The sequence below is a fragment of the Neomonachus schauinslandi genome, chromosome 3 (assembly GCF_002201575.2).
Source record: "Neomonachus schauinslandi chromosome 3, ASM220157v2, whole genome shotgun sequence".
NCBI classification, from domain to species: Eukaryota; Metazoa; Chordata; class Mammalia; order Carnivora; family Phocidae; genus Neomonachus; species Neomonachus schauinslandi.
Genome location: NC_058405.1, coordinates 148722405 through 148732341, shown reverse-complemented (window position 1 = coordinate 148732341; position 9937 = coordinate 148722405). Strand labels below are relative to the sequence as shown.

The window sequence follows — 9937 nt, the reverse complement described above, 5'->3', positions numbered from 1 at the left end:
AGGAAGTGGCAAAAGATGGGGGTGGTGAGCAGAAGCTAGAGCATACAATGCCTAATAAGCCCTATTACCACATATTTGGTGTATTTGAAGAATTGAAAGAAGGCTATCGTGACTGGACCATCTAAGTGGAATACTGAAAATCATCAGTATAAGTGGTGTGCAATCTGAACATTAGAGTCTAATGAATTAACCCAGCTTGGGGAGCTATGAAATAGCCAAGAATGTTCATTCTTATGATCGGATTTGAATGAGTGCTTTGTGTGAGCAGGAAAAATGAAAAAGATTTGGGTGTTTGGTCAAGTTGCCTGTATATCTGAACTGGATATAGGGACGTGATGGACTCTGCACAGCACTCCCGGGGTGAAGAATGTCAAATATTCTGAGGGCTTATTTGTGACAAGAGTAGGCTTAGGTTCTGGCTCAGGGATGAGCAGGAAAAGTCTGTGAGGCAGTTTTGAGTACTCTCCTCCCTGCCCTTGCTAGGGGCAGCTTCCCTAGAGGAAAGGAAACTAGCATTCAGAAGAGGCTTTGAATATGGCCCCTGAGAGAGCTGTAGAGCCCCAAAATGGGGTTGATGGGAGAGTGAGACAGGCCTGTGGGGCACTGCACAAGGTAGTTACTATTTAACTGTAGGAATTAGAGGCATCCAGAAAGCTAGTCTATAGTATATGTCTAAGAAAGAGTGTTGGGTTAAAGTCAGAAAAAATCAGTTATGGTTCCATAAGTCAAGCAGGAATTCAGAAACAAGATGAGGAGGAGCAAAAAGCTCATGAGCAAAGGAGTCTAGGTCTGGAATTTTTGTAATGAGCAGAGTAATGATGCTTGGAGTCTCCTTTGTTGGGCACCAGCTATATTTGCATGAATGAGTCAGCTTCAGTTAAGACACAGGGTCATGGTAGACATGTACAGAAATGAGGGACACTGCTAACAAGATGGTCACCATTGATCAGAACTATCACCTGCAAGAGCACTCATTAAAGCAGGTCATGGTAAACCAAAGAAGTTACCAAGATCCACTACATGGAATTGTTGACATTGGGAACTACTGTCAAAAGAAACCAAGGAAAACCACAGCAGAGAGTCCAAAGATGGAAAGGTAACTAGAGGATCACACTGGGAGGCCACATAGCTCCGTGGCCTCCATGAGGCTTCCCCGAAATTCCAATGGAAGATACTTTTGTTATAAGAGAAGGGAATAGAGATGGGGGCTTGGGGAACAGAAAACTCCCGACAGGAGTTTTAGAACAGTTAGTGTAGAATTATAACCTATCCTTGGACTCCTGGTAGAAGGTAAGAGAAAAGATAGCTACAAAAAGCCAGAAATGTGCAATGGATGCCCTTTGTCACTGGTTTTTGGTTTGCAAACTGGCAGGTCAGAAATAAGATTTCTTCCATGGTGACCCGATGAACATTTGCATCCTTATCAGTTTTTATTAATACATCACCTTTTAGGGAACTTAGCTTATTATACTTGAGCAGAAAATATATTTATAGATGAGTCATTTATTTAGGGCCAGAAACTGTTGGGGGAATCTCTGGCAGGATGGTTTTTTTTTAAGGTCTACTATAGGAGTTATACTTGGTGATTTGAACTTAGATCCGAACAACAAATTTCTTTTCTTTTCTTTTTTTTTTTTTTTTTTTTTTAAGATTTTGCTTATTGAGAGACAGAGAGAGAGCACAAGTAGGGGGTTGGACAGAGGGAGAAGCAGACTCCCCACCGAGCAGGGAGCCCAACATTGGGCTCCATGCCAGGACCCCGGGATCATGACCTGAGCTGAAGGGAGATGCCTTCAGGGGAGCCACCCAGGCACCCCTAAACAACCAATTTCTTTTAAATCAAGAGACATCTATGAAGTTGTTAAAATAAGGAACTAAACATCCCTGAATCTTAAGTTTTAAATAAATGGAAACACAAACATATTAAGTAATCTTGCACGTGTCTTTTGTACTTTTGCTAGGTCTATTTCCTTCAAACATATTGTTTATCCTTCTGAAAAAAGAATTAAAATAACTGATACTTAAAGTAGTATTATAAAAAATGATTTTATTATTAAACTGTTAGAATTAAATGAATTTAAGTTGGCTAAAATCTTCAATAAAATTTTAAAAAATACAACTTTTAAGACAGATTATGTTGAAATAGAGTAGGGGGAAGAAGAAAATATCTCCTTGAGATATTTTGAGACTAAATAGTCTCAAAATAGTAAATGAGCAGAAAACTTAGATCTGAGTTTCTTGGTAGTAAGGGTCAAAGTAACTCATTGGGTTGTATACTTTTTATTATCTAGTGTAAGGAATTATATACCTTTGTGTCTAAAAGAACATTTTGTTTTTCCCTATACTCTAAGAGAAATTTATCACAAAAATCATTACATATGAGATATCTGACAGTACATTCAATTCATAGTTTAGGAAATGCAGAAACGGTCTTCATATGGCTATTCTTATAACAATCCTTTCTAAAACAGAAGGTAAAATGTTAAGACAAACTGGCGAAAGTATGTCTATGTTAAGGTAAATGAGTAATGGGGTTTTTATGTAATCTGATTGCTTCAGTGGTAAACTGTTGAGAAGCTGGGGCAATGAGCTCCCCCTCTCATGTTTCAAATGTCCCAGATGAGCTTGGGAGAAGAGGAGCAGAGAGAGAATTCAAAACAAAGCCTGCTCCTAAAATCTTAGGATTCTGCCTTATAAATTAACAGGAGTTTCTCATGTAGCTACTACTTGTGTAGGAAGCCCAAAGTCAAAGTTCTATTAAATAAGTTAAAGAAATACTTTTGCAAACTCCTGCCCAGGTGGAAGTTCCTGCTTACATTTTCATAGAAGTGGATTGCCATGAAAACAAGGTTTGGGGAAAACTAATGGTATAGTTTTCACATAGTAAATTGGCTTCTGGCATGTTATTTGAAAAGAATATAAAGTATTCATCAGCTAACTGATAAAAAACTGTTTAAACCATCATTTTCCAGTTCATGTGGTTGATACTCTATTGACACAGCTGTCTTAACCTGTGTGTGGTAACATATTGGCTTATTAATGATCATTATTCATCACTATTTTGCTTAGAGAGTACCTTGCAAAGAAAAGAAATCCATGGTGATAAAGGCTATTGTAAGAAAACTTGCTTTGTATTCTTTTTTGCTTGAATTTTTTTGTTGAGATAGACATAGATTCACATGCAGTTAAGAGGTAATATAGAGAGATCTTGTTTATATACTTCCCAGCTTCTCTCAATGGTAACATTTTGCAAACTATAATATATCATCACAACCAGAATATTAACGTTAATATAATCCACTGATCTGATTCAGATGTCCCCAGTTTTACTTGTATTCATTTGTGTGTGTATGTGTTTCATTCTGTACAATTTTATCACATACAGGTTTCTGTATCACCTTAGTCAAGACACTGAACAATTCCATCACCACAAAGATTCCTCCTGTTGCTTTTTATAACCATATCCATGTCTCTTCCACTTGTACCACTCACTACCACCCAAACCCCTAACAACTACTAATCTGCCCTTCACTCCTAAAATTTGTCATTTCAAAAATGCTACATATTATGTAACCTTCAGGATTGGCTCTTTTTTCATTTAGCCTAATTCTCTAAAGATCCATCCAAGCTGTTGGAAATATCAGTAGTTTGTTTCTTTTTATTGTTGGGTGGTACCCATGCTGTGGATATACTGGTTTGTTTAACCATTCATTTGTTGAAGGACATCTAGGCTGTTCCAAGTTTTTGGCTAATACAAATAAAGCTATATGAAAATCTAGGTAAACCACCAAGCTGTTTTCTAGAGTGGGTGTATCTTTTTACTTCCCACCAGCAAGGTATGTGTGATCTTGTTTTTGCACATCTTCTCCAGCATTTAGTGTTGTTGCTCTGTTAGCTATATAGTGATATTTCATTGTAGTTTTAATTTGCATTTATCTGATGGATAATGATGTTCAATATCTTTTCATGTGTTATTTACCATCCATACACCTTCTTTAGTGAATTGTCTATTCAAGTCTTCTGCCCTTTTTTGTATTTTGAAATGTACAACTTTCTACTTTCAGTTGTGGATTTTTTAATGGAAACATACATGGATACCATGTACAGATCTTCCTTGACTTACAATAGGGTTCCATCCTGATAAACCTATCATAATTTGAAAATGTCATATAAAAAATGCATTTACTATCTACTGAACATCAGAGCTTAGCCTAGCCCACCTTAAATGTGCTCAGATAGGGCCATATCACCTAACACAAAGCCTATTTTATAATAAACTATTGAATATCCCATGTAATGTATTGAATACTGAACTGAAAGTGATAAACAGAATGGTTTCCTGGGTACAGAATAATTCTAAGCATATCCATTGGTACCCCTGTGATCGCGTGGCTGATTGGGAGCTGTGTCTCACTGCACTGCCTAGCATCACAAGAGAGTATTATACTGCACATCATTAGGCTGGCAAACTATCAAATCCAAGATTCAAAGTATGGTTTCTATTGAATATGTATCATTTTGCACCATTGTAAAATAGAAAAATCTTAGGTTGAACCATTGTAAGTGGGGAAAGCTTCAAATTTTTTCATTGTTTCATTTCAAACAGAGATGCCAACACATTTCCCACGGATATAAGCTTCATATTTGTACTCTAGATTCACTTGAGGGGCACCTGGATGGCTCAGTTGGTTTAGTGTCTGCCTTCAGTTCAGGTCAGGATCCCAGGGTCCTCAGATCAAGCCCTTCACGGGGCTACTTGCTCAGGGCAGGCTCTTTTGCAAATAAATAAATAAAATCTTTAAAAAAAAAGAAGATTCACTTGAGAGTTCAGCAACCAAGAATCCAAGAAATGGTTTCCAGAACACTCTTAAATTTTTTTTTTTAATTTCATAAAATATTTTTGACCCTTGGGCTTTCTGTTAACTAGCTAATAAGTTGGGTCAAGTAATGGAAAATAAATCTACAGCTCTAAAAATATATATGAGTTGTAGAATATCCTACACTCCCCAACAACAGCTAGTTTCAGCTAGAAGGAAACTTCCAGGAGACATCAGGGTCTCCAAAATGTTGAACCTATGTTGGGGAGCTGCCTGCAAGACAAGTACAACTGCCAACTCTTGACATGTGGTTTATTATCAGTGGGGTCAGTAGAGAATTGATGGGGTGGTGAGAGGGGCTGAAATCTCATCTTGGTCAGCCACAGCACACACCAATATGGCACCAATGGCTAGGTGCTTGCTGGACGTCTCTACCGTAAGAGGAGGGGTGAGTGATGATGACTGGGATAGAGAAGGCAGTGGTGCCCCCCAGGGCCCATTCCTATCTAGGGCCCAATATAGAAGGGGAGGTTTCCAAGCCAGTGGATATAGAGATGAGTGAGATGGACCAACTAGAGATGTTAGGGGCAAACAGGACACGGCTTTGCATCGTTGTTTGGGGAAAGGAGTCTGAATGAGAGGGAAGTCCCAGACCTAAGGGGAGAAATATTATGTCTTGTTTTTCCTTTCCTTCCAGGACCACACCACTGAGAATGGCTTTTAGAAACGATAAACTAGTGTGGCCCTTGTTGGTAGTGGATAGTGAGTGACTGAATAACTCACTTATTATTTTGTTTTTTAAATTTTGGAGTCTACATATATTAGTCCAGTCTCCATTCTCCTCAAATACTTTCTAAGGCTATAGTCTGGATAGGACCAAAACCACCCTAAATTAAAGAAAGAAAGAAATTCTAGACCGAGACTAAAGGGATTGACTCACAATTTGAGGGGTGAATAAAATACCCCCAGTATTTCCCCGTCTATGCTCCCCTCTGCTACCATGATCTTTTGCTTGTAATTTCCAAAGCCAAACTTCTTAAACAAGTTGGCCCCATTTCCTTATTCCCTCTCACTGTTTGACCTGACTTTTTTCTCCATCTCTCCTCCAATATAGTTCTTGCTGATGACTGATCAATTTTTTTTTTAGTTTCATCTTATTTGACCACAAGGCAGAATTTTTTTTTCTGTGACTCCTAATGTCCCTCTGACCTTCCTACTCCCTCTTTTAGACTTACCCTCCTCTAATGAGACCATAAAAGTTGGAGCCCCTCAAGACTTATTCCTAAACCCTTTCTCTTAATCTACCTACATCCACAGACAAGTGATGTCCCCGGTACCTCTTTTGAAGTTATCAGAGGTTTTCCAATGAATCAAACTTACTGTTTTTCCCCCTGCCCCCCTCCCCCCAGTGCACTCTCTACAGTGTTATTTTAAAAAAGTAATCTTGTCACTTCTCCACTTGTAAAGACTGGCTCCTGCTTGCTTCTCCTACTGTCACCAGTCTCAGGCTCTATCAACACATCCTCCTCTCAGTCTTTACTAAGGCAGTTCCTCTGCCTGAAATATTTCTGCCCCCCTCTCCCCTCCAACTTCATCTAGTTGTTGACTAATCATCCTTCATGTTTTAGCCCAAATGTTACTTCCTCAGAAAAGCTTCCTGACAACACCAAAATAGATCAAGTCTATCTCTAACGAGCTTCAAAGACCCTTGAACTCTCCTTCTAAAGGCTTTTTGCTGTTTTAATGTATTCAAGTGATTATTTGATTAATTTGTGTCTCTCTTACTAGACTGTAAGCTCCAGAAGAGGAGGCACCTTGGCTATTAGTCCTCTCTGTAGCTCCAGAACCCAGTATAGAGAATGAGTGAAGAGACCAACCAGTCATAATCGTTCAAGAGCCTGAAAAGTGTCCCCCTGACCCCCATGTCTCCAGGGAGTAGGTCTTCCACAGCCAGAGGGCATGGGATCCTGGAGTAGGTACACTGGCCCCAGAAGTAAGCATGGATTGTGACTGCCTCATGCTTAATTGTGCCAATTTCAATTTCTGGTGATCTTCTTTTCTGATTATTTGAATAATTCCTGAAAGCCTTGCTCATTGTCACAGTTTTTATTTTTAAAATGTTTTAAAATAACGTTTGTAGAGCATTTTATAAGGTATATACATTTTCATAATGTCATTTCAATCTCCAAACACCCTCTGAAAGAACATATTATTCTTAACTGACAGATGTGGAAAATGAGGCTTAGAGGGATTAAGTGACTAACCCCAATCTCTCAGCTAATAAAGGACTAAGCAGGGACTTCATTCCAGATTTTGCAATGCCATGTTCTGTCTTTTCCCACTGCTAGATAATTTCTCTAGCTTCTCTGGCTTCTCTTCACTTGGTCAAGTCTGAATTTGGACTTTTAGGGTTAACAATAACCCAAGAATGATGTAGCTTGCATCACAGCTACACATATGGCATATGTAACATGTATTATGGCATTTATATATCTCTCTCTCTCCTAATTTGGGAGAATACCTCCATCTGTATCAGTTTTTCTTATACTAGAGGGGAGACATTTGACTTGAATAATTGTCCTTGTCAAATAGCCATGTTTTCCTTTCTTCCTTCCTTCTTTTCTTCTTCTTTCTTTTTTTTTAAAATTTAAATGATAATGTTCAAAGAATTGTTCACTGGGTTTACAAAATAATAGGACAAACCCTCAAATCTATGGAAAGATGAATTATTATTATTCATCTGTTTGAATCATTACTTTTTCATGATATTATCACGCCATATTTATACCACTTCAGATAAAATAAAAAATGCAAAACAATTATTAGAGTAGCTTTTTAATTTTTTTAAAGATTTATTTATTTATTTGAAAGCAAGAGAGAGCACAAGTGGGAGAAAGGGCAGAGGGAGAGGAGAGTGATTCTCAAGTCGACTCTGTGCTGAGCCGGAGCCGGATGCAGGGCTTGATCTCACAAACCTGAGATCATGACCTGAGGTGAAATCCAGAGTCAGCTGCTTAATCAACTGAGTCACCCAGGCTCCCCTAGATAGAGTAGCTTTTATAACAGCTGGTTAGGCATCCTAAAGTGGGGCAAAACCTTACCTTTTGCAGCATTAAAAAAAGAGAAGTATATATATTTATCATTCAGGTTTGCAGGTACGGCCAAGTCCTTTATTGCTGGGCATTTAATTGCACAAGAATTTGGATGTCCATTTCTGAATTCAAGGTTTGTTAGTCCTGACTAGCTGGTTAGTTGCGACTGAAAAACAGAAAAGTAATTGCAGTGCGGAAAATCTGACTCTTTACTTTGGGCTAATTTAGATTTTTATCGAGTGTCTTCCCCTTAAGGCAAGCTTTATGGTAGCAGTTGAAGTCTAATTCTTGGCTCCATAAATATTTATTTGAAGATCATCTGTAAATTTAGGTCATGGTTCTAGTGTCACTATGGGAATGTGATGAACACATTTGCTGCAGGGGCTCAGCAAAAAAAGAAGGTTAAAAGGAGCTGTGCAATATACCTGGAAACTGCAGGCCCTTGTGCAGACACCGTAGATTGTAAGATTCACCATGAATTTGAAAACAACCTCTTTCCTTTTCAAGAAAGAAAAGAAAACCAGCAGGAGGCCATGGTCCTGAGGACTCCAGCAATCCCAGGCCACACCAACTCTCTCTCAAAGCAGCGGGGATTCATAAAAACAAATGAACAAATGAGCAAAAAGCCTCAGTTCATGGAAAAGAACCCATTTTAAATAGAAGCACATTAATATAAAAACATTTTGATTCTAGAAAAGTTAAACTGGAAAAAAAAAAAAGTGTATCTTAGGTGACAGGAAGCCTGGTAGCTAATTCTATGTGGCCAATTACTTTTTAGTTTACATGAGTTAGCCTGGATCATTGGAAGAAGGCACGTCAAAATATCTCAGTTCAAGGGACTTCAGGACTGTGAGTTTCAAAACTGCTTGCCAGATATCCCCTGATAGTGCAACTAAACACATCTCAAAAGATGGGGATTTTACATGGTGGGTAATTACTGGCAACTAGATATTTCTTCTTCAAAAACAAAAATCCTCAAACATTTCAGATTCTTTAATTTAGATTCGCATGAATAGAACAGAATACAAAGCAAAAACTTGTATTTCGTGTATGGATTTTTGAAACTCTGAAACATTTACTTCAAGCAACTAAAATAAGCAACAAATTTCTTAAACATCCCTATTAAATAAAGTGATTTCAGACAGATGGCTTGAAAATAGACTCATGAAATGTAGAAGAGAGATTAATTCACTTATACTGAAATGATATCTATAAAATCTGTAACATCTATAATTATAGGAAAACTTACTGTAACAAATTACACTGGTGTTATTTACAAGCCCGAAGAAAATGATTTCCTACTTACATTCTGACTAGAGTGGGAACCTGGTAAACTCACGCTGGGGACTGACTCCTTCAGATGCACACGGAGCATCTAGTGCAGATTATATGACAGGCATCGCCTCATAAAGAAGTTTAAATGCTTTGAAATTACTATGATGAAAGTTCTTCTCTAGTCTAAATATAGGACAAAGCATTGTATTACTAAGAAGAGTCAATAGTCTAAAATTTAGAAAGTTTTTGTGAATAGCTGCTGTGGATAAAAAAAATTATAAGAAAGTGATGATTTTAATTCAGAATCATTCTAGAAAAGGCATTAGTCTTTTTTTTTTCTGTAAATTCCTTCTAAATTACTTCTTGCCTAAAATCACCTTGTTCTATAGCCAGTGGTTTAGAAAAATCGTTCATTTTTACGGGGCCTCTAAAAATATATTCTGCTGTACACATGGGAGAGTCTGTAAAGAGAATTTACATTATAATGAGTCATTATTTTTTAAAGCCCCAATATATAATCTGTAATGTGTATACACAGAATGATGAAAATGACAAGTTAGATTTCTTTTTGCTACTGATAAATTATTAAAAAGTCAAACTTGTTCAAACAAATGTTTTATTATTGTTTTTGTCATTTTCCTCCTAATGGAAAAATGGTCAAATACTAGACACATAGCTTCAACTGGGTCAGATATAGTTGAACTTTTTCTTTTAACCAACTCTACAATTGGTACAGCTTCTCATTGTTGGATC

General features: G+C 37.6%; 1 pseudogene; it reads left to right on the top strand.

The window, feature by feature from the left end:
• The first annotated feature begins 932 nt into the window (after positions 1-932).
• The window catches only part of LOC110592075, a 31235-nt pseudogene continuing 22230 nt past the window's right edge, over positions 933-9937 (top strand).